Source organism: Alligator sinensis, unplaced genomic scaffold (genome assembly GCF_000455745.1).
Source record: "Alligator sinensis unplaced genomic scaffold, ASM45574v1 scaffold141_2, whole genome shotgun sequence".
Lineage (NCBI taxonomy): Eukaryota > Metazoa > Chordata > Crocodylia > Alligatoridae > Alligator > Alligator sinensis.
In genome coordinates, this window is record NW_005842371.1 from 1,069,025 (window position 1) to 1,092,903 (window position 23,879).

A 23,879-nucleotide genomic window follows, 5' to 3' on the forward strand; every position below is an offset into this window, starting at 1 on the left:
GGTCCCTGAAAGCACTCTACAGCCATGATGCAACACATGTAAACAGCTACAGAGTACTTCTTAAATGGCTGATCATGCAAAAAATTAACCCTCCTCAAATGAGGCATTAGATGAAGGAGCTGTAAAGTAGAGCACCTTGGGGAACTTGTGTTCCCTCCAGGTTTAATTTTTCACATGGGGGCAGGGCTGAGCTGGTGCTTATGTCAGCGAGCATCAGCTCAGCCCCAGGCTGAGGGAGGAGTAAGGGGAGAGAGCAGCACAGAGCTGCTGGCTGGGCTTGGCCTGGCTGGAGCTGGAGCTGGAGGTGGGGGTGGGGTAGGATGGAGCTCCCTTGCCTCCTGTTCTCCTCCTCCCCCACCCCGCCCCCAGCTAGGGTATTGGGAAGAGCTGGGCTGGGCCTGCGAAGCAAAGGAGCTCTGTCCCACACGCGCACACACCCTCTTCTGTAAAGTGCCATGAGTTAGAGCAGGACCGCTAAACATCTGTAGGCACCCTTGATGTCTCCTGAACACCCTCAGCAAGATGTTTTCATGTGCAAAAGAGCCCCAGTGTGCTATAATTTTACCTAGCTGAGAATCATCTTTAACTGCCCAAGAATGGTGCTGCAGAGAAGAGCCCAGTTCAGATCTCCTTCTTTCCATGGAACTCCATCTACCCTGTGGGTCTATGAAACTGCTTCAGTAAAACCAAAGTGTTAAGATGGCACTCCCCGATTTATCCTATTCATTCATAGAAGTGGAAGGCAAAGAGGCTCTCAAAACTGGATCTTCTAGTTAAAGAGCTTGAAGCAAAAAGGCTAATGATGTCTCAGTTTACATAACTGAATAGCCAAGGGGAAGATTTTCAAAGGCACAAACTTGCAAGTAGGCATCTAACTCACTGAAAGTCACTGAAGTTCAGTAGGAGTTAGATATCTAATTCTACTTTAAGTCTGACAAATCTACCTCCATATTCTCTGCAAGTTTAAATAAGTGGCACTCCACTGACTTCACCTGAACACTGTCAGGTAATACTAGCAAAGATTACAGTTTGCCCACCACTGGGCACATCTACATGTTTATTAATGCACTGTAACTATGGCGCATTAAGTTCAGTAACTTAATTGGTGCTACTGTGCATTAGCACAGATGAATTTTTTTTGTGACACTACTGCACATTAGACCAAATCTTCTGTGCATTAGCACAGGTTTTGCCCACCACACTAATGCTCAGTTGAATTAGTCTTCTGTGTATTATGCATCTGGTGTAGAAACACACCCACTGTATTGATTTTTGTGACTGAATTCCAAAGCCATTTGGGGGAGTAAGCAGACAAATTCTGAACTAATCTGTATTCTATTAAAACTGTTGTGGCTGTCCTCACCCTCTCTCCTATTCCGAGCAGTTCTTTACAAGACTGATGAGATTGATGGAACGTGATAAGTGTCAATGTACAAGTGACAGGTCCTTCATCAACTTCCAACTCCATTCTGGTTTCTTTTGCCAAATAGAGTAAAACCCAGATTCTTTACAGGGTTATGTTCCTTTCCCTGAAAGGATAAGTTTTGCGAATTACCTGGGTGTATATCCAGCTACAGCAAATAGTTGTGGGGAATCATTGAAGTGGTTCAGCTGTTTGTTGAAGCTTCTATTTCAAAGGGAACCATTTCTCCAAATAGTGGTGGAGGGCTATGACTGTGGTCCAGCCAATTAGAAAAGTGGCATCTTTTGAAGTAAAAGCCACAGCAAGTAAATGAGCAGCACAGCTACTTATACCCGCATGTAGGGATGAGGAGGCATTTTAATTAGAGCAGTTTCCGGAGAGCCACTCAAAGTAAAATGCTGCAGCATCACGTGTATTAAGCCACTGCACATTTAAAAATGGCCACAGGATGCTTTAACTTAAGTTTATTTGATGAGCTTTAGTTAAAGCGCCCCAGCAGTCATTTTTAAATCTGAGGAGGCTTGTACATGTGATGCTGCTGTGATGCTAGAGCATTTCATAGTTTCATAGTTTCATAGTTTTAGGGTCGGAAGGGACCTAATAGATCTTCTAGCCCAACCCCCCGCCAGGGCGGGAGAACAACAAAAAACCCTAAAAACAAAAACGGGACTCAAATGAGTCCAGCCAGGTAGGCATCCAGCCTCTTCTTAAAGACCCCCAGGGTAGGGGCCAGCACCACCTCCCTTGGAAGTTGGTTCCAGCTCCTAGCCGCCCTAACTGTGAAGTAATTTTTTCGGATGTCCAATCTGTACCTCCTCTCCATCAACTTGTGCCCATTACTCCTTGTTATGCCAGCGGGGGCTAGGGGAAACAGCGTCTCCCCCAAACCCTTCTGGTTCCCCCTAGTGAGTTTATAGACGGTCACCAGGTCCCCCCTCAGCCTTCTCTTGTGGAGGCTGAATAGGTTCAGGTCCCGCAGTCTCTCACTGTAGGGTCTGCCCTGTTGTCCCCGGATCATGCGGGTGGCCCTCCTCTGGACCCTCTCCATGTTGTCCACATCCCTCCTGAAATGGGGCGCACAGAACTGGACACAATACTCCAGCTGCGGCCTGACCAGCGTCGCATAGAGGGGGAGGATCACCTCCCTGGCTCTACTCGAGATGCACCTGTGGATGCACGACAAGGTCCGGTTAGCCCTGCCAACCATGACCTCGCATTGTCGGCCCATGTTCATCTTGGAGTCAATAATGACACCAAGATCCCTTTCCGCCTCCGTGCTCTCAAGTAGGGAGTTCCCCATCGTATAAGTGTGCTGCTGGTTCCTACTACCCAAGTGCAGCACCCTGCACTTGTCCGTATTGAAACACATCCTGTTCCTGTTTGCCCACCCCTGTAACCTATCCAGATCCTTCTGCAATCTCTCTCTCCCTGCTAGCGTGCTCACCTCCCCCCAAATTTTGGTGTCATCAGCGAATTTAAACAGGTTGCTTTCCACCCCAACATCAAGATCGCTGATGAAGAAATTGAACAGCGCAGGCCCCAGGACCGAGCCCTGGGGGACTCCACTACCCACCTCCCCCCAAGTCGAGTATGATCCATCCACCACCACCCTCTGAGTGCGACCCTTCAGCCAATCTGCAATCCATCTGACCGTGTAGGCATCTATGCCACAGTCGCCTAGTTTATTAATTAGGATGGGGTGAGAGACGGTGTCAAAGGCCTTGCTGAAGTCCAGAAAGACTACATCCACCGCGACACCTGCGTCCATGGCCTTTGTGACCTGATCATAAAAGGCAATCAGGTTGGTCTGACATGATCTCCCCCTAATAAATCCATGCTGATTGCCCCTGAGCATCATTTCTGATGCCGGCCCATCACAAATGTGCTCCTTGATGATCTTCTCAAAGAGTTTCCCCAGGATTGAGGTAAGACTGACGGGCCTATAGTTGCCCGGGTCCTCCCTTTTCCCTTTCTTGAAGATGGGGACCACATTAGCTACCTTCCAATCATCTGGCACCTGGCCCAAGCACCACGATCGCTCGTAGAGCCGTGCCAGGGGCCCTGCAATAACCCCAGCTAGCTCCCTCAGCACCCTGGGGTGGAGAGCATCCGGACCCGCTGACTTGAACGCGTCCAGCCCCTCCAGAAGCTCTCTAACCCGGTCCTCCCCAACCTGAGGTCTGAAGGCGATCCCCTCGCGTCCGGCTTCTATCACAGCAGGGAAGTCCCGGTCCCTGCACAAGAAAACGGAGGTGAAGAATTGGTTAAAGAGGTCCGCTTTATCCTCTGACACAACCACCAGATTGCCCCGCGTATCCTGCAGGGGCCCCACATTACCCGGTGCCTTCTTCATCCTCCCAATATATTTGAAAAAGGATTTTAATTAGAATGTGGAGCAGCTCGATTAATGAAGTCTGCTCTGACACATTCTAATTAGAATGCGTTGGAGTATGTGTATCTGCACCCTTTTTCTTACCTCCACAGCCCTCTACAGCTGCTTGAAAACCATCCTTATACAAACAGTATCGGCTCTACTCTAAATCATTTGTTCAGGAAGCGAGAGAGTGAGGTAGAGAGAGATGCTAACATTTAAGAGTGGCATTTTAAGATGACCTAATGGGGAAAAAAATTAGAAAAGCCAAGACGTGAGTTGAAATGCAACTGGTAAGAGACATAAAGGTTAATAAAAATGGATTCTACAACTATATCATGAGTAAGCAGAAGACCAAAGAACTGATCCATTCCTTAGGGAATGCAGGCCATCTGGTTATGGATGATGCAGAGGAGGCTGAAATATTTAATGACTTTTCTACTTTGGTCTTTACAAATAGGGGCAACTACCAAATGATGAGTGCAGTTGGCACCAAAGATAGGGAAGGAGACAAGCAGTCTAGAATACTGGCAGCACAGTTCAGGGATCACTTAGTGGAGCTAGATGCTTTCAAGCTGGCAGGCCCAGATAATGTGCACCTAAGAGTACTGAAGGAATTGGTTGAAATAATTTCAGGGCTTTTAGCTACCCTCTTGAGATCTTCTGGATGATTAAGTCCTGGATGATTAGAAAAAGGCAAATATATTGCCCATCCTTAAGAAAGGAGGATCTGACGAATTATAGAACAATCAATCTGACCTTGATACCTGGCAATATCATGGAACAGGTCTTCAAGGAATCTATTGTGAAGCACCTAGTGGAAAACAAGGTAATGAAGAACAGCCAGCATGGAATCACCAAAAGCAAGTCATGCCTGATTAACCTGATTTGTTTCTCTGAGAAAGTTACAGGCTCTGTGGATGGGGGAGATCGCTGGATGTGATGTACCTTGATTTTAGCAAGGCTTTTGAGACTGTCTCCCAAGACATTCTTGTTAGGGTAACACTATGTGGATTTTTGGGGAGCACTGGATTTGCAGCTGAATAAAGGCATGACCTATGGCCTAGCAAAAGCTGCTAACCACAAGGCAGAATGATATCTAAGCCAGCCATTTGCTTATGACAAAGTAACCATCTTAACTGTGTCAACCATTTTCTGAGGAAAAAGCAGCAAGTGAATCTGTGTGAGTCTGTGTGCTGTGAATGAGGTAACATTTTAGGAATGTGGAAGATGGTACAACCTGGGATAGAAAAACAGACTGGAGTGTGAAAAACAATATGTCATTGGTAACAGAATCCGAGATGAACATATGCAAAAAGGTGAATGGTTATTGATGAAGAAGCCTCCAGAAGCTTCCAGGTTTTGGTCAAAGTCTGCCCATTGACTGCTTAGACATGCGCTCAAAGCAAAGACATGTAAATGAATGAAATGCATAGGCAATTCCATGTTAATGAAGCAAACAGTAAACAGAGGCGGAGCTTGAAATGGGGGGGGAAAGAGGGGGAGTGAATGTTAATGAGTATAAACCAAAGTGTATAAATGTGGGAAAAAAACTATTGTTCATGGCGGCTCCCCAATTTGTTAGTTTTTTGGGAGCTAGTCCGAAGCTGTCTCCATTCTGAATAAAGCTGTTGCGAGCAATGTGTGCAAGTAGCATTTGCTCCCTGTCTGCTCTGGCTAACAATTAAGAGGACCCATGAGTGATTGGATCATCATCTCCCTAGTTGTTGGGCGCCGCATGAAGTTGGGGTCTAACAATTATCCTTTACAAGCTAAGGAAATACAAACTAAATGAAAATACTCCAATGCAGATACATAACTGATGGGATCATCATATTCAACAAGTAGTCATCAGTGGCTCAATGTCTAATTAGGAGGAGATATCTTCAGGGGTCTGTGCCTGGTCTGGTATTGTTTAATATCTTCATTAATGATTTGGACAATGGGACTGAGTGCACATTTAGCAAATTTGTGAATTAAACCAAGTTGGGTGGAGCTGCAGACTCTCTGGAGACATTCTAGGATCCGAAATGACCTGGACAGACTGGAAAAATGGTCCACAAGCAACCAAATGAAATTTAACAAAGACAAGTGCAAAGTCCCGCACTTGGGACAGAATAATTGCTTGCACAAATGCAGACTGGGGAATTATTGGCTAGGCTGTAGTACTGCTGAGAGGGACCTGGGGATTACAGTGGACAGAAACTGAATATGTGCCAGCAGTGTGCTCTCGTTGCAGAAAAGGCCAACATTATACTGGATTGTATGAAGTCACTTGCAAATCAAGAAAAGTGATTTTTCATCTCTAATCAGAACTGCTGAGACCTCACTTGGAATACTTCCAGTTTTGGGCCTCACACTTCAGGAAGGACGTGGAAAGATTGTATAGAGTCCAACACAGAGAAGGAACAATGATGAGGGGCCTGGAAAGCAAGACTTATTAGGAAAGGCTGAAAGAAATAGCATTATTTAGTCTGGAGAAGAAAAGACCAAGGCGGGATTTGATAACAGTCTACAAATATCTGAACACTGATCATAGAGAGGATGGAGATGGGCTTTTCTCTGTGATTGTAAGGGGCAGGCAGAGGAGCAAGGGACTTGACTGCAGCAGAAGAAAATTAAGCGAGAGATTAGAAAAAACTTCTGACTATAAGGGTGGTCAAGGAGTAGAACCGGCTATGCAGAGGGATTGTAGAATCTCCATCCGTGGACATTTTCAAGAGTAGGTTGGACAGAAACCAGGGTACTCAAGGAGCTGGCTAGCATCATAGCTCAGCCCCTGGCATGGATCTTCAAGAGTTCCTGGTGCTCTGGTGAAGTGCCTGAAGATTGGAAGAAGGCCAATGTGGTGCCTATCTTCAAGAATTTCAAGAACTCCTACTGATTTCCAAGTGGAGCTGGGTATACAAGTCTCTTAAATTTCTTTGAAAATCCCACCATTGGGAGGATGAAGAAGGCGCCGGGTAATGTGGGGCCCCTGCAGGATATGCGGGGCAATCTGGTGGTTGCGTCAGAGGATAAAGCGGATCTCTTTAACCAATTCTTCACCTCCGTTTTCTTGTGCAGGGAACGGGACTTCCCTGCTGTGATAGAAGCCGGACGCGAGGGGATCGCCTTCCGACCTCAGGTTGGGGAGGACCGGGTTAGAGAGCTTCTGGAGGGGCTGGACGCGTTCAAGTCAGCGGGTCCGGATGCTCTCCACCCCAGGGTGCTGAGGGAGCTGGCTGGGGTTATTGCAGGGCCCCTGGCACGGCTCTACGAGCGATCGTGGTGCTTGGGCCAGGTGCCAGACGATTGGAAGGTAGCTAATGTGGTCCCCATCTTCAAAAAAGGGAAAAGGGAGGACCCGGGCAATTATAGGCCCGTCAGTCTTACCTCAATCCTGGGGAAGCTCTTTGAGAAGATCATCAAGGAGCACATTTGTGATGGGCCGGCATCCGAGATGATGCTCAGGGGCAATCAGCATGGATTTATTAGGGGGAGATCATGTCAGACCAACCTGATTGCCTTTTATGATCAGGTCACAAAGGCCATGGATGCAGGTGTCGCGGTGGATGTAGTCTTTCTGGACTTCAGCAAGGCCTTTGACACCGTCTCTCACCCCATCCTAATTAATAAACTAGGCGACTGTGGCATAGACGCCTACACGGTCAGATGGATTGCAGATTGGCTGAAGGGTCGCACTCAGAGGGTGGTGGTGGATGGATCATATTCGACTTGGGGGGAGGTGGGTAGTGGAGTCCCCCAGGGCTCGGTCCTGGGCCCTGCGCTGTTCAATTTCTTCATCAGCGATCTTGATGTTGGGGTGGAGAGCAACCTGTTTAAATTCGCTGATGACACCAAAATTTGGGGGGAGGTGAGCACGCTAGCAGGGAGAGAGAGATTGCAGAAGGATCTGGATAGGTTACAGGGGTGGGCAGACAGGAACAGGATGCGTTTCAATACGGACAAGTGCAGGGTGCTGCACTTGGGTAGTAGGAACCAGCAGCACACTTATAAGATGGGGAGCTCCCTACTTGAGAGCACGGAGGCGGAAAGGGATCTTGGTGTCATTATTGACTCCAAGATGAACATGGGCCGACAATGCGAGGTCATGGTTGGCAGGGCTAACCGGACCTTGTCGTGCATCCACAGGTGCATCTCGAGTAGAGCCAGGGAGGTGATCCTCCCCCTCTATGCGACGCTGGTCAGGCCGCAGCTGGAGTATTGTGTCCAGTTCTGTGCGCCCCATTTCAGGAGGGATGTGGACAACATGGAGAGGGTCCAGAGGAGGGCCACCCGCATGATCCGGGGACAACAGGGCAGACCCTACAGTGAGAGACTGCGGGACTTGAACCTATTCAGCCTCCACAAGAGAAGGCTGAGGGGGGACCTGGTGACCGTCTATAAACTCACTAGGGGGAACCAGAAGGGTTTGGGGGAGACGCTGTTTCCCCTAGCCCCCGCTGGCATAACAAGGAGTAATGGGCACAAGTTGATGGAGAGGAGGTACAGATTGGACATCCGGAAAAACTACTTCACAGTTAGGGCGGCTAGGAGCTGGAACCAACTTCCAAGGGAGGTGGTGCTGGCCCCTACCCTGGGGATCTTTAAGAAGAGGCTGGATACTTACCTGGCTGGACTCATTTGAGTCCCGTTTTTGTTTTTAGGGTGAGTTTTTTTTGGGTTGTTCTCCCGCCCTGGCGGGGGGTTGGGCTAGAAGATCTATTAGGTCCCTTCCGACCCTGAAACTATGAAACTATGAAAACCATACAAAGGTTAGGAGCCTTTTGCTACATACTTCATGCAATACTCCTGCCATGACTTTATTGATATTGAGTCCATCTCAGAATCATTGCCCTCTTGCCCCTTCATATGCTTCTTTCTCTTACGATCTTTTATATAAAGCTTATTTTCTTAAATATCCTTTAAGCTACTAGTAAGAAAAAAGGATCTCAAAATACATGATAGATGCACTTTAAAGCCACATCTTGTGATGAATGAACAGAAAACCCAGATTTGTTACTGTCAGCCCACAGAGTCACATTTTCTGTTGCGCATGTAGTGATAAACAAAACATTTCAGAAAAAAAAGACTTCTCTAGAAATCCAACTCTTTCTCAAAAAAAAAAAGACTATTTAAATTATGTGGAACCCTTTGAAGAAATACCCTTTCCTGTCTTTGACTGCCTACTACCTCTCAGCTGGTCACAGCCAGTTTTCTAATACTGCGCTCTCCCCATCTATTATTCCTACAATTACTACATATAATTCTCATCAGTCATCTTCTTCTGATGTCTCCAACTAGAACTGGCCAAATTATTTCTGCAAATAATTATCCAAAATTACCTTCAAAGTTTTTCATCAGATGCTTAGGTGAATTTGCTCATGAAAGCATATGCATTTCTTATGCATAGCTACCCCTGCATTTTGCCTGACTTTAGACTAACACAGCTAACTACCTGCATCTCTCTCTTCAAATTGTTGTTATTAATAAGCTTGTTAGTCAGAAATATCCGAAAGACATATGCATGATTTTTCAGTCTTCATGATTTGGTATGTACGCTGTTATTGGTCACCTAAGTCACATAATACTGTTTCTGTTCTGTTCCCAGACGGCATGAACTTGATTTCATTTTCCTGTTTGCTGGTTCTCTGTGAATAATCATAATTGTGCAATGAAGCCTTTTCCAAAATGGCACTTCCTATGCTACAACTTTTACATATCTATTCAGACCTCACCATGCTTTTGCTGTGTGCAGATGTTCTTGCAAAATAAATCTCACTAGCTCAAATGTTTGCAAATAAGCAAATTGAAAGGGGTTGCAAAAATCAGAAGCAAGTCACACCCTCTGAAAAACCCTTCTCAAGTATTTTTTATGGTGATTGTGTCTATTTTTAAACCCAATACATTATTTCAGGAGATTTACAAGCTTTCAGCTGGTCCCATTATTCTATTTTCCTTTTGCAAACTGAGACTTTTGAAGTCAGAATCATGTTATGAATTCTTGATCATCCAAGCAGTCCAAGCTTGTGAGATGTGCGCTCTGCCAGTTTCATTGCAATGTTTGGGCAAAATATAACATTTTTTTTGCTTACAAGGGTATAACCAATAACCAGCAGTTATATTTACAAATGATTCTTTGGTTTAAAGGAAAAGATTTGTGCTTCAATAAGTTTCTAAAGAGGATTGCAACATAACTGATCACAAGCATTTATTTCTAGTGTTAACGGCTCAAAAAATAAACAATAGGAACTTGCAAGACCATCCACCAGGAACTGGATGCTGAGTTTCAGTAATCTTAGAACCATCAGTTTTCTAAATATAAAATAGACCAGTGAAAGCTTTTCTTTCTCCCTGCCTTTCACTCTCTTGTTTTTCCCCACCCCCTTTTCCTCCCTTCCTCTCATTTTAGTTCAACTGGATATCATAGTTTTTGGGTCTCATAGAGTAAAAATAGACATGGCATTTGAGGAAGTTCTGACTGATCCAAACCAAAACTTGAGAGCTGAAAAACCTGAGACGGGTATGGCTTGTCTCTGAACTGAAAGGCAACTAACTTGAATTAGATTTGATTGTCCGGGGGTGGAAATGTTACCTTGGATTTTTCTGGGGTAGTTAAAAAGTATGTCTTTAGGATCCCAGGATAGAAGGCTTTGTCCCAAGAGAAATCCCTTGTCTATTTTTACCCATGCATTGGTATTAAACAACAGTAATTTGAGATGTAATCAGGACAAGTTATCTACCTGTCAATATTTTGAGGGTAATCGTAGGAGACTCAGATATTTCAGTCTCAAAAATCCCAGAGGTGGTATTGCCCAGGTAGAGAGGCAGTCTCTTAAGTTAACCAGATAAGAAAGGCTCGTTTCAGTGTTTTAGGTTAATGGCATCGCTTTGAAATGATACATGGAAATGTAGAGGGAGCAGAGAAGATTGTGGAACACTTGTGTAATGCTTGCTCTATGTGGAACATCACTTAATGAGAAGCATACTTACACTGTGCATTCAGGCATTTTCCATGTGGTCTCAAGAAGCAGTAGAACACTTTTCTTTAGATTAATTTCCAGGTAACAAAGGTATGGATAACTATAGTAAGCTCTGCATCTAAGAATGTATTGATAGCTACTGTGATCCCAGAGAGCATAAGAAAGAATTAGTTATATAAAAAAAAAAAGCCTTTGGCCACAGCTACCTGATCAGCAAGTAGTTGCTCTTAAACAAATAAAAACACCAAGCTGCAAATCTTCTTAAGTAACACATGGAAGATCCAATCATTGTTTGGAGATGCAAACATGATCCCTTGCAGTTCTCACTGTTTTGCCCCTTTAACTGACTACCTCAGTACAATCTGTACTGGGCTTCAGATAGGAAACTCTAGTCTCACATGGATTTGAATGCAGGCTCTTCTTGGCTTCAAATCAGTTATATTGTTTTCAATTAATACAACATAACAGTGGAGAAAATTCACTGCTGTTCACAGAAAGCAAATAACATGAAGCTCTTTAAGGTCTGTGTATTAGCATTGGCATGTTTCAAAAATAACTGCTGAACTCACATCATTTCAAAAAGCATAGCAGCACTATATAATTAATTATGACAGCCTTTCAGACTTCTTTTCTCCTAAATTATCAGTGTTACTTGAAGGCCAGAAGAACACCATGGAAATAAAGGAAGGGAAATATAAGAATGATTCTTCTGGGGTGTCTATGTCAATCCTAGGTCCATAACAGCCAAACTTTTAATCAAATAGGAAGGAGGAAGAGCTGTAAATAGAAATAGATAGGAACTTTTTCCCATCATATGAACATTTCCAAGTTCTTCGAAAGTTTCTCATTCTGCAATGGGACGAAACCGAGACCTCTCTTGGAAACAAACAGAGATAGCAAGCCATAAAATTTCCTTTTCCGTCTCCCCCAGGATAATCTGATGGTTTAGATCAGTGGTTCTGAACCAGGGGTTCATGTACCCCCAGGGGGTACGTGAGATATATTTCATACATTGTCTAACACAGGTCGAAGGGCCTAAAAAAAATTAATTTCCCATTGAAAGGGGGTACATGAAGTCTCACTCTGAGACCAAGGGGTACGTCAACTGAAAAAGGTTCAGAACCGCTGGTTTAGATGGTGGTCTGGGTTATAGAAAAGCCAGGTTTCTATCCCACCTCTCACACTCTTGCACACTGAAAATGAATACTCTACATATATAATCCATTGGAATGAGGGCTTAGATTTAGGTTTCCCCCTTTCAAAGTAAGTGTCCCAAACATCAGCCAGTTTTGAGGACGATGGTCTATTTCTTATTTTGAAAATAATTTCTGACCTAGCTCTCAAAAATCCTTCCCAAGAAAACTTCTGTCAAAACTGGTAACTTCCTGAAAAAAACTGAATCTACATCAATTTGACACTTTGCTATGTGACCCTATTTTGGACTATTAAGCTCATGTCTTCATTTTCTTATGATGATGCAGACTGAATAAGTTCACGGGAAATATGGGTTTTAGGCTGCCCCTTGCTTGCTTGCTTGCTGGTTTCTGGCCGGCTATATTTTCATGACTTAGACACAGGTATGTATTCAGAACAGACATGCATATGTAGTCACTTATGTGCCCAGCCAGCACATAGCCTATTGCACATTCTCAGTCTACACTTATATGTCTATAGTGCAGGAGAAGTAGAATTGCTACCTGCACGTAAGTGCCAAAATGGCACTTATGGACACGTCTGTGTGCGTTTGCAGTAGCAAAAATAGTAGTGGCACAAATTGTGCCACAGTGCACACCCTTGCCTGTGACGCATTGTCTCACGGCTCCATGTGCTGCAGGGGGAGCTGGCTGGTGCACACGGAGTCTCAGTGTGGGGCTAGCCAGCAGGCAGCCCCACCACTCCCCGTTGAGGCACTGTGTTCCCCAGCCAGCTGGGGAGCAGCACGTGGAGACAAGGGAGGTCCTTCATCTCTGTGCAATGTGGAACCCCCCACAGAAGCAAAAAAATTTTTAAAAAACCATGAAAAAAAACAAAAAAAAGGCTCAAAGTACACCGAAGTAGTATGAGCTGGGACAAATGCAGAGATGGGGGAGCAGGCAGTCCTGGACTACCTGCTCCTCTGTCTCCACATGCTGCACTGTGGTCCTGTCTCGAAGTAGTGTGCCTCAGCCAGTCGGGAAGGCTGGCTGGGGTGCAGGGTGCCTCAGCAGGGGATGTGGAGACAGGGTGGAGGCACAATTGTCCCAGCTCATACCACTTTGGTGTGCTTTGAACCTTTTTTTATTCAGAGGGGGTTTTTTGCTTCCAGGAAATCCCGTTAGCAATTAGCAGCACCATACACAGCTTAATGTGCCAGGAATGTGGTTTGTGGTGCCACAAAAAGGTTAGGGGTACCACAAACTGCACGTGCCTGCATGTCTGGATCTGGCCTATGTGGCTAGAAAGCTGCCATTTATCCTTGGGGAATGCCCATGCCACTTGCCCTCTGGCACATGGCAGATTACACTGGGTGGGGTAGCGGTAGCTGGCCCCAGCAGCCTCCCCGCGGTGTAAGAGGAAGCTGCAGCCATGGCACTCCTGCTCACTTGTTCCTGGTCATTAATAATTCCAAACAAAAGGATCCTAATTTCTTTTATTCCACATTTTAAAACAGAAAAAAAGATATAAGCTCATCTAGTTGGCTCTAGGTCAGGTTTCTAAAGGGATTTAGGAACATAAATATGCAGATAAATACTTTGAAAGATTTTCAAATGGGTCTGGGTATCTAACTCTCACTGATTCCTGTATCTGTAAGTCCCTAAATCCTTAAAAATTTGTCCCTAAGAGCTTTGGATTTTATATTTCTTAATAACTTTGAAGTCTGCTAAAAGAAGTGCATTTTACAGCTCTTTCTGATGGATGCCAAACTTACTGTAAGACACGACTCCAGTGGGAGTGCATTGCAGAGGTGAAGGTCCTGGTTTCAGCTGTGCTAAGTTTTGCCTTTGGGAGAATAAGAACAAGGTTAGAAATGAAGAGCCGGACATTTACTATCTTGTAAATACTGACTAGCGCTTTCTATTTTACCCAGGGGCCTCCAAGCAGTGAGTGAAGAGAACAGAGCACAAGCACAAAATGCTTGCAGTGGACAAGGACACTCAGAAGCCAGGAGCTACATTTTATATAAACTAGTTCTCCTGAGTATCTGCAATAGTCACACCAGGCCAATTGACCTAGGTTAGATTTGCATCTAAAAGAAAAGTCAAAGTGTCTTCCCTTATTTTAAATTAAAATTAATAATAATGAAAAAGTCTAGCCAGAGAAGCAAGTTAGAAACTTAGAAGCTGCGATAGGTCTACTAAGCAGCCTGGGACTGCAAATCATTTTTACAATGGTGCAGAAGACACTTTTAGGTATTTGGTGGTTGCAGAGGTAGGAAGCAGTATGCCCTCAAAGTACTTCTCACTGCCAATCTGAATTGCTTCCCTCCTGTCATAAAATAATAGACAAATAAGGCTGGTAGGGCCTTTGAGGGTTTGGCTATGCTGTGTCAACAGCTGATCCTGGGGAAGAAAAGCTGAACGTACCATGCCCACCTGAATCCTTAGATGTACTCCAGACCTACAATTTCACCAGTGAAGCTGACCCAGACTTACTGTGAGTGCCCGCTCTTGAGTCTTTGGCCTCTGGTGCACCAGAGTTTGGTCATTAGAAATGGGCCCAGAGGAGCTTCACTGGCAGACTTCTAGGTCTGGAATATGTGAGTAAACTTGGGTGGCTAGGGGGACTGGAGCACCATCCCAGAGTGGGATGGGGGGCGTGGGGTGCCACAATGGTCACTTCCCAAGAAGTCTGTGATACTGATGATGCAACAGCCCAAGCTGTAGCTATAGCAGCAGCAGCAGCTAGGTGAAGACACTCCACACAACTGCTTCTGTAGCAGGAGCAGCAACATCCAAGGCCAGGCAACCCAGTCTATACAAGCAACACCTAGAGCAGTGGTCACCAACCAATGGATCTCGGTCCACCAGTAGGTCTCGGAGCCTCTTGGAGTTAATCTGAGGCTGGGGTGGGAGGCTGAGTGCCTGTGTGCATGCACTCACATGCCCCAGCCCAGCAGGTCAGTCCATGGGGGAGGGAAGTGGCAGGGGCTAGATCAAGGCCCCCGTGGTGAGGGAAAGTGCTGCAGAGGCAGGAGCAGATGCAAATGGAGTGGGGCCCCAGCCAGGTGAGACTTACCTCCTGGGGAGGTGCGCCCCCAAATAATTTTTTCTCCCTCTGCCTCAATCTGCCCTCCCTACAGATATACCTGCTGGGAGGCGCAGGGGGAGGGAGGGTGGCGGCAGTGCACAGTAGATCTTGGGTTGCTTTAAGTGCCAAAGGTGATCCCCTACTTAAAAAAGGTTGGAGACCACCGAACTAGAGACTTTGTGTCCCTGGGACCAAAAACAATGATCTTTCACCCCCACTCCCTCCCCAGTTCTCCCTTCCCTAGCAGGGTTCAGTCCAGGTCTCACCTGACACTGTCAGGGTTTTGTCTAGGGACTCATACCGTCCCCTATCCAGGCAGGGTTTTGCCTAGGGTTCAACATATGTACATCCCTCACCAGGGTTTTGCCCAATGCACAAAACCTGCTCATTATGCAGTTAGGTACCCTGAGCATGCCTTTCCCCATCCTCACTAGGACCAACAGATGAAGCAGCACAAATAAGCCCCTACAGATCATCTAATCCAACCTCCAGCTCACAGCAGGATTATCCCTGTATAAACTATCTTGTACAAACATTTATCTAACTTGCACTTATTTGGGGGAGGTTCAGTCACCTAGCTTTTACCCACCTTCCAAACTCCAACAGATTGTGGGGCTGCCAGTCAACTGCCATGGCATAATCAGACCAAAAAAGGAAGCACACAGCATCTCCGACAGTGGCTTCACATGAAAGTTGAACCATGGAGGACCATGATGCATTATAGATGACAGTTCTTACATTGGAGCAGCTTTCAGCATTCCATTCTTGGCTTCTTCATCAGGAAGTGAATGGAAAACATTGTTGGAGATTCCAGCCATGTTTCTAGGTCCTAGACTCATACCAGGAATACCTTGTATACTGCCTGCTTTCTGACTAGTGAATATTCCAGAGAAATCCACTTAAGTGCAAGAGAATGGGATATTACTGCTGTTTTGCCATTGACCTTGTCAATTAATTTATGTAATATAATAACATTTATAAACCTGTTATCTCATCTTTTGTCAGTTCTTCAACTGACAAAAGATGTCCATGGCTGCTCCCCAAATCCCTGGGAAGAAGAGGTACAAGGTGCCCTTCCCTTCTACCTTACATGTCTGTAGGATATAACAAAACCTGTAGCTAGAGCAGGGGCAGGCAATTATTGTGGGCAGAGGGCCACTTACTGAGTTTCGGCAAGCCATCGAGGGCTGCATGACAGGCAGCTCAGGGCAGATTAATATTAATTTTCTAAATTTTTTAGGGGCCCTGCAGGCCAGATAGAATGGCTTGGCAGGCCGCATCCAGCCCCCAGGCCGCATTTTGCCCACCCCTGAGCTAGAGACATAGCAGAGCAGTTTTGTGCCCAGGGCAGCCGCAGTGCACATGGCAATGCTTCTGCAGTGGTGCCAGTTGTAGCAGGACAATCAGCTGCCCCTATGGTAGTAGCTATTTTTGTATCCCCACACCCCCACAACAAAGGCAGTACTCAGGGCTGTTGCCCTGATCAGCCTCTTCCACCCCTGGTCACACTACTATCTAGAGATTTGTGCCTCCCTAAGGCAGTAAATATTCCCTCTATGCATCCTTCACAGTGGAAGACAGCCTAGAGAAGATAGGGCTACATATCTCTGTCTATCCCCATGAACCAAGAAAATATGCCCAGATACAACTGCAGATAACATGCTGCACTATCTAAAACAGTCTCTCAATTGGCGCACCCTGCCTATACTCTAGGGCAGAGCTTTCCAAACTTTTCATGTTGGTGACACACTTTTTAGACATGCATCATTTCGCGACACAGTAATTCAGTTCCGGGGGAGGGGCCAAGGGAAGCAGACGCGAGTAAGGGAGCTCCGCGGTGCCCTTCCGCAAAATTTTCTGCATTTCGCGCGACACACCTACACACTGCCGCCGACACACTAATGTGTCACGGCACACAGTTTGGAAAGCTCTGCTCTAGGGGAACTCAGCAAGAAATTCCTTCCAGAATTGCCCCTGGTGCAATATGGTTCCATGCTGCTCCCAACCAGAGGCTGTGCCTGACTCACACAATAATAGTCCAGTTTGATTAATCAATGCTGCTCCAGCAGCCAAAGTAAAATGAGCTCCATTGTACAAGTTTAGTAAGTTCTTTTATTCACTGTTTCAGGGTTACAGACACTAATTTCCACTGTCAGACAGTGTTTTTGGTTCAAAACTACAGTGAAAGGTGTTTTGCTTTTCTAAAACTGAGATTGATTAAATTCTGATTAAAGTCTGAAGTTTATTGGGAGGTGGGGGGAGAAGGGTCCCCTCAAAGGTACAGCAGCTGCGCAAGAGAACATTTCATCATAAAGAACAGGCTGATTCACTGTATTTCTCCTGAGTACAGATTGTTGTCTCCCCCACGCAGTCTCCATCAATTAGGAAAGAAATGTGAAAAACAGCACAGTATATGTCTGGTTGTGTGTATTTTGCAACAGACAATTTTGAAAGCTCCAGTCCTTCTCAAGGGATAGCCATAAGAAAAGACAGTGGGCCACACTTTAATATCAGGTGCACCTATAAAAATCCAGTAATTCCAATCTTACGGCAAGAAGAAAGGCTAAGTATTGGACATTCAGAGTCTCTTTTTCTGAGCCAAAAGCTGCTGAGAACCTTCCATTTTCAGGTCATTCTGTCTTTTGTCAATCATTAAACTACAAAAAGTAGTTTAGTAAGTAACAATAAGCTTGTGGTAAACCTCATGTTCTAGTGGGCTAAGTTGTGCCCCAGATTTAACCTATTACAGAAAGTTAATCTCAAACTAGTCCTGAATCTTCTGAGAGCTCAAGAGTAAGTATATCCATGAAAGCTATCCAGGCTCATTTGCTCAATCAACAGCCCCTAAATTGAAAAAAGAGGGTAAAACCAACCATCCGCTTAAGAAGTGGGTTTTCATCTCTCTTCCAACCCTTATTTTACTATATGTTGTATACTCAGTAAATGAAACCAGCAAGTAAAAGTTGCCTGAAACCAGAGTTTCATGTTTCAAATTCATGTTTAAAAGTTCCATGTTTCAAATTCCAAGTGAAATGTCAGGAGTAATTCATTCAAGAGATGGAATGGTCCCTGAGGAGCAGTGCAGCCCTCAGTTATAATAAGAATAATGAAATAAGCCCAGGAGATGTTTTTTTAAATATAGACAATGTAGAACAGTTACCAGAAAGATGCCACTGTACATCCTTTTCTGGATTCCATAATAAATTCCAATAAACAACACAGTAAGGATGTGTGTTAAGAGTCATTTGATTTTTCATCAATCAATGAGATTTTTGAACATTCAAATGGGAAGGGTGTTTCACTTTGCTTTGCTTTGCTTTTCAGTTGGTTCCTTCTGTGCCTGATCAAAGGAAATGAGCAGCTGAAAATGAATTAAGCCTTTGTACAAGTGCAGCCATTGTATAAAGTGGCTTGTCACACACACATCATGGAGAGAGATGCCCCAAAGAGAACATGTAGAAAACGAATTGCAGAGTCCTGTGAAAGGAAACTTATGAGAAGACAACATTAAGAAAGCAGTCTGAGCTGAACTTTTTATTGTTTTGTTCCTGTTTATGTTGATAAAGCCAAACTAGGAATGGCATAAATGTGTACTCCACATAATGTAAGTATTATATTCAAGAAATGGTGGCAAATTGTACGTGCTCATCTGTGACATCAGATGCTTTGTATGGCCCTTTAGTAAAGCAAGTATACAAGAGGAAAACGGAAACAATCCCTTTAGAGTCTAAGAGTGCGTGTAAACTAAACGAGGGGCATGTGTGCAGGACACTTTAAAGCAGGTTAAGTGCTTTTGCACCACTTAAATGGTGTTGGTGTTTGCATGTGTTAGCAGCATATTGCATATTAATTCCAGCCGCTTTAGCACATTTGGCGGCATAATGAGCCTTAAATGACTTTGGGGTGCAGCAAACTAAAACACCTCCAAGGAGTTTTAGTTTGCTGCCCTACAGCCATGGAGCAAATCACCGGGTTTTGTGTGGCTCAGGGACTGTGCAGCCAGCCAGTGCAGGCAGCCTGGCAGCAGCCCAGGAAAGCAGGCTCCACTGAAGGAAAAAAAAAAAAGTGGTGAGCCTGATCTTTTTTTTTCTTCTTCCCCCTGGAGCCTGCCTGCATAAGCTGTGCAGGGACCCAGCCCTTCCCTCCACAGCTGTGGTGCCTGCCAGGACTGCCCAAGCCGGGTGCCTATGGGTGGGTGATGCCTGGGGGAGGGCCGCTGCTGCTGTGGAGGGAAACACCAACCCCCTCCACCCCCAAAGCCCAGGGACTGTTCTGCCTGCCAGCAGCTCATCCTACCCTTCCTACCACTGGAGAGGCAGGTAAGACACAGGCTTCCATGACATGGGGGTTTGCTTAACCCTAAATTGAAGCGGTGTTTTTAAAAACCCACTGCTTCAATTTAGGGCTGCCATTTCATCTACACAAGGCCTAAGTGATCAACAGAAACAGCAACAGCAGACCAGGTCTAAGAGCAGGTCAAAAAGGAGAAGAGAGCCAAAGAGCAGGAATTACAAGACCTTACAGTGTCCCATCAGTATAGTCAGTCAAAAAAATAAGAACATTTTCGTCTTGAAAATAGTCGTAAAAAATTCAGCCATCCCCTTTTTAGTCAATATTGCAATGAACTTTTTGTCAGACTATTCAACAGTCAAATAAAATTGGCTAGTCTTTATCCAACATAAGAAATATATAGAGGAGTACATGTTCTAAAACTCCATTAACTTGGAGATATCACCTAGTCTTCAGTGAGTATCAACATTTCTCTCCTTTAGATGGGCCAGATTTACCAGATAACATATTTCCAGGAAACCATTGCTGCCTGATGAGAAGAATTCTGAGCTGCTTGTTTAATGCCTTCATTATCATGATCCCAAACTACATTGTGGTCCATGCATGAAAATGTTGCCACCAGTTGAGGCCAAAGCTGTCATCTTGGACTGGCTGAGATCTTGAAGCAGATATTACCCTCTTCACTTACAGCAGGTTAGGGATAACAAATAAAACAGTTGCCATGGATCAGCTGATAAATATTCCCAAATGATAAAGCCCCTTCTCTTTAAAAGATGCAATTGTACAAACTGTTCATGCCTTTGTTTAGGGCTATTGCAGTTGTTCAATTTGCATTTTATATGCAAGGCATCTCTGCGTTCAGAGGTATCTCAGAATGTTTTGTCCATTCCATTATCCCAGGTAAGCCTTAGAGCTTATAGTGCTGATCCTGTACCACCCCATAGCTGCCCTTGTCAGATGTGGAACAGAGGGGCATCAATAGGGAAAAATCTGGTTATGAAGGTCCTGTGCCTGACCAGATCCCTGCTGTAGCAAACCCTATTAGAATTCTGCCATTGAAGACCATCCCTGAAAGAACCACATCTTGCACCCGTAACTAAAACAATCTCTTTTCTCCTAGAACTGGAAAGGAAGAAGCAATTTACTTTCATTCCACATGCTGGCCCTATGAGTGAATTTGCTGTTTTGTTTAAGAAGATAATATAGTTTCTCAGTCTTACATAAACAGCAGTTTCATTCCAGAATTATACAGTAAGTATATCTATGCACAGCATATTAATATGTGGAAGCCTCATGTGACAGAGGGCCATCCCAGGGCTGGGTCTCATGTTGGCCCACCCACATGTCTAAGTAGGGCAGTCCGCCCAGTCTCTCCTGCCACGACTTGCTGGAATAGTAAACTGGCGTTCTAAATGGGAGGCTGCCCGTTATAATGCCCCAATGACAGGGGGCACTATCCATGGCTCTGTACTGACCCTACACCATGGCCCATGCCTTGCAGATGGTATTGTAAGTTCGTAATGGCTCCCACACTGGGCCTCATAATGTTCTAGTCTGGACTCCAACTAGATCCCTCATATTCAGGCGGTCTACTCCACCCTCATTCTGGGCTGCCAAGCTCCCTTCACTCTTCTCCCTCTCAGCAGTGGCCCACTCTGTGGGACCTTTGGCCACACAGACCCTGGCCTCACCTCTATGTCACTCAGAACCCCAGCCCCCTGGCTGTGGGCACTCTGGCCCTTTTGACCCTTCTGGTCATTGACCATTTGAGGGTGTCTTGAGTTAGGCTCCTAGCCCATTCTCTTTTATATAGATCCACCTTCTTGGGCCCTACTACAGGGTTACCCACCCAGTTGTGGGAGCTGGAATTTTAAGGCACCCCTTCTCACCTTTCACTGGTGAGGTTTAAAGTCTGGGTATTTGAATGACACTACCCCACCACCCCACCCTCTCCTGGAGGGAGAGAGTCCCTCCAGGCCTCTGTACCCCCAGCAGGGTGCCATTTTAGGTCATGCCCAGGACCAGGAGCCTCTTGCCATTCCCATAGTTCCTGCCCTTACCTCCAAGGTATTATGAGCAGCAGCTCAGCTGGGTGATATTGCTCCCCCAGCTGCAAGCAGCAAACTGCTGCCTCTGCCTGCCTTAAGTTTTAAAATGGCCACCTTAATCAAGAACCTGCCAGCTGCCTGCTCCAGCTCTAAAAGCACTGCCACACCTTGTATCTAATTTTTTTAGGAAAATACCATGTCCCAAACATATATTCTAGGCCCATTTTGATTTCTACAGAAAAAAAAATGACCATAAATTTAATGTCAGACATCTGATAAAACCTATAGTGTATTTGCAAGTGAAGTTCAAGGGACAAGTGAAACGGAGGAGTTTCATCTCTGTTTATTAATAAAGTATTCTTTCCTGGCTTCACTTATAATGCATAGATTGATGCTAAATATTTTATAAAACAGAATACATTACATAAAGACTATAAAGTAGATGTAAGAATATAGTTTACTTTCATTGTACTCATCTTAGAAACATTTATCCTAGTTTCTATTTGTGCATAGACATATGGAAAAACTGTAGCTCATAGATGATTTAAGAATGTTGTTCTCAGTTTGATGATTCATTTACTTTTGGTTCACCTATTTCCAAAAAGGCCTGAAGAAACATTCAGCTCCTGCTTTTGGGGGCCATAATTTTTGTGAAAAATCTCTCAATATGTATAAGAGATGTTTCCAAACAAGTTTTTGTTCTTATTCCTATTTAATGAAGCTTCTTTTCATCTTCTCATCCCAATAAAGGAAACTTACTGCCAAGATTATTCTTTTCATTCCCAATAAGGAGAGCATGATTTAGATTGTCTAGAGTACTGCTTACCTTTTGACTGGTTGTATCCAGATCTCAAATTTTGGAGCAAGAGAGGGAAACTTGTCATGTACCATCTCAAACTAAAGCAGCAAGAGGTCTGAAAGAAAAGGAAATTCCTCTTGTTAAATAGGTATAGTACTATTTAACTTCTGGTGATACTGTGCGCTGTGTGACAATGTTCTGTTTTAAAGATATAGTATTACTGGGTGCCAACAATTTAATTGTTTGCGTTCTTCATACCTCCGTTTCATTGACTTCAGTCGAGAGTTCTATTACACGTTGCAATGGGATCTCCTGGACATATACCAGAAAATATTAGTATATACCTTATGTCAGAGTCATTGAAGTCTTCAGTGGAAAGTGCACTTTGAGACACAAAAATATGACATAAAGCCCAAAGTCAACAGAAAGATTCCCATTAATTCTGTACATTTTGGATCAGGCATAAAGAAAAATGGAACATGCCATGCTCCTTTTTTACCTTCCTTAAAAAATTAAGGATAAATTCCTAAGGGTATTTAGGAACTTAAAGATGCAAATAGGCACAGAAGGAATTGGAAAATCCCAGTTAGTCAAATGTAAGTAGTTCAACATACATTTAAAAATCTGTGTCTTCTAGTACTGTCAGATGCATCATATAACACAATTTAGACTTAACAGTATTTCTTTTATGAAATGCACAAAACATTTGTTTTATAAAACAGCATGTGAAATGAATCTAGGCTATTAGTAGCTGGAAATGTATTTCTTTCTTTACAGTAACCTGGGAAATTATCTTCTTTATGTAATTGATTCTACTACTGTTTTTTTTACATTTTGGGCATATTTACATGACACTAGACTACCCTTCAGTCAGACTTTGATCTAGCTTTAAACTAGCTGGCTTAGGCACTGGAAACAGTATAGCTGCTGCAGCACAGAGCTCATAACCTTTTGTAGAAGCAGGAGGAATACTCAGGCAGTTAGCCATGCTGATTCAATGTTACCATGGCTGCACTGCTACCTGAACCAGACTTAGCTAGTTTAAACCTAGCTTGTGCGTATGTCTATGATGTGCTGCAGTCACTGCAGTGTAATGCAGTGTAGCCATACCCAACTGTACTTGAACTATATTTCATGTCAAGGAAGACTCGACTCATTCTTTTTATGTAAAAGGAACAAACCTTCCGTATATGCCCAGAATGAAGACAAAACAAACTACTATGCTGAAAGAGAGAGCGAGCTGAAATGGATTTTAATTCAGTGCTGACTGTACCATCGTATTATGTAGAACAACATGCACAAGGGGTTTAATCTGGCATTATGTAACACAGTTTAACACAGCAAAACTGGCTGAGAACAGAAGCTGAGTTTTGTAGTAACAGCTGCTGATATTAAAGACTGATCAAACACTCATTGCTGTTGGCTTAGAAATGGTATTTAATGGCCTGTTTTTTGGGAATTGGCTTATAGGTATAGATATCTGCATTATAAGGGGTCAAGATGGGTGGCAGGGGTTAATGGATTTCTAAAGAGTTTGGGAGACACACACACACAGCTTCTCATGGCCCTGGGAGTAGAAGGCTGTCTAGCACAAGGCCAACAGATTGACACAGCCTGAGAATGAAGGGGGGCACGCTATAACATAAGATCACAGCCTTCAAGGCAGACAAGTTGTCTAACACAACAAGGACACACAGCCTGGGAACCAAAGAAGTATGTACCATACTGTCCCATAACACAAGATAAGTGACACCAG

The 23,879-nt window shown here is 44.4% G+C and overlaps 1 long non-coding RNA gene across 2 annotated transcripts in view; it reads right to left on the reverse strand.

Annotated features, from left to right (window-relative positions):
* LOC102386442 overlaps positions 1–23,879 on the reverse strand; it is a 99,913-nt gene that overhangs the window by 4,058 nt on the left and 71,976 nt on the right. For both annotated transcript variants that reach the window (XR_324517.1, XR_324518.1), the window contains 2 exons: positions 22,151–22,238; positions 13,668–13,738 (listed from right to left, as the gene is read on the reverse strand). This is a non-coding gene — a long non-coding RNA (uncharacterized LOC102386442). The remainder of the gene's footprint in view (positions 1–13,667; positions 13,739–22,150; positions 22,239–23,879) is intronic.